Raw genomic sequence first — 680 nt, forward strand, 5'->3', positions numbered from 1 at the left:
GGGGGGGCGGTGGTGGTGGTTGGGCTGGGAGCCGGTGTTTAGCGCTGGCTGATTGTTTTTTTTCTACTTGACCCGCGGGGTTGACGGCTAACCATGTGGGTACCCACTGCCGGGACCGGCAGAGAGTGGGAAAGATGCCGTTTACCTGGAAACGGAATTTTAATTTTAAATTGAAATCGGAGCCGCTGCAGCGCGAGGGAGTCGGGTTACATAACAGCGGCTCCCCATCAGCCGGGGGACAGGTGCCCCTGCTCCCACACCACCATCACCCCCACTGTCACCACTCGCTGCGAAGAACAGGGGCCGCCGCTCGGATATGATAGCTGAGGGGTCCGGGACTCACCGTGTACCACGGGGACTGGGGTTGGGACTAGGGCCGGGGCTCAAGCTGCTTCCAGGCCGCTCGCTGTCGACCGACGCAACGCACTGCTGTCGCACTGCGCCTGCGCACTGTATGCCGGCTGGGGGGGCGGGGACACGTGCGCCGCAGCATTGCGCTTGCGCAGAGTGGAGGGGGCGGGGCCCCGAGCGCTGCAGCACTGCGCCTGCGGACTGGAGCGATGCTGCAGCGCTCCATGTGGGCGGAGGAGGGTCTGCAACTGTCATCTGCACCTCCCAATGGCCGAAGGTAACAACCTGTTCGCATGTGAGCTGGGTAAATGGGAGAGAAAGATATCATG

The 680-nt window shown here is 62.9% G+C and overlaps 1 protein-coding gene across 2 annotated transcripts in view; it reads right to left on the bottom strand.

Annotated features, from left to right (window-relative positions):
• mapre3b (microtubule-associated protein, RP/EB family, member 3b) overlaps nucleotides 1-465 on the bottom strand; it is a 57,899-nt gene extending 57,434 nt beyond the window's left edge. For both annotated transcript variants that reach the window (XM_020512653.2, XM_048596869.1), the window contains exon 1: nucleotides 344-465. The gene's annotated coding sequence lies outside the window, so the exon portion shown is untranslated. The remainder of the gene's footprint in view (nucleotides 1-343) is intronic.
• Nucleotides 466-680: the final 215 nt, after the last annotated feature.

Source organism: Rhincodon typus, chromosome 5, assembly GCF_021869965.1.
Source record: "Rhincodon typus isolate 14 chromosome 5, sRhiTyp1.1, whole genome shotgun sequence".
Taxonomy (NCBI): domain Eukaryota; kingdom Metazoa; phylum Chordata; class Chondrichthyes; order Orectolobiformes; family Rhincodontidae; genus Rhincodon; species Rhincodon typus.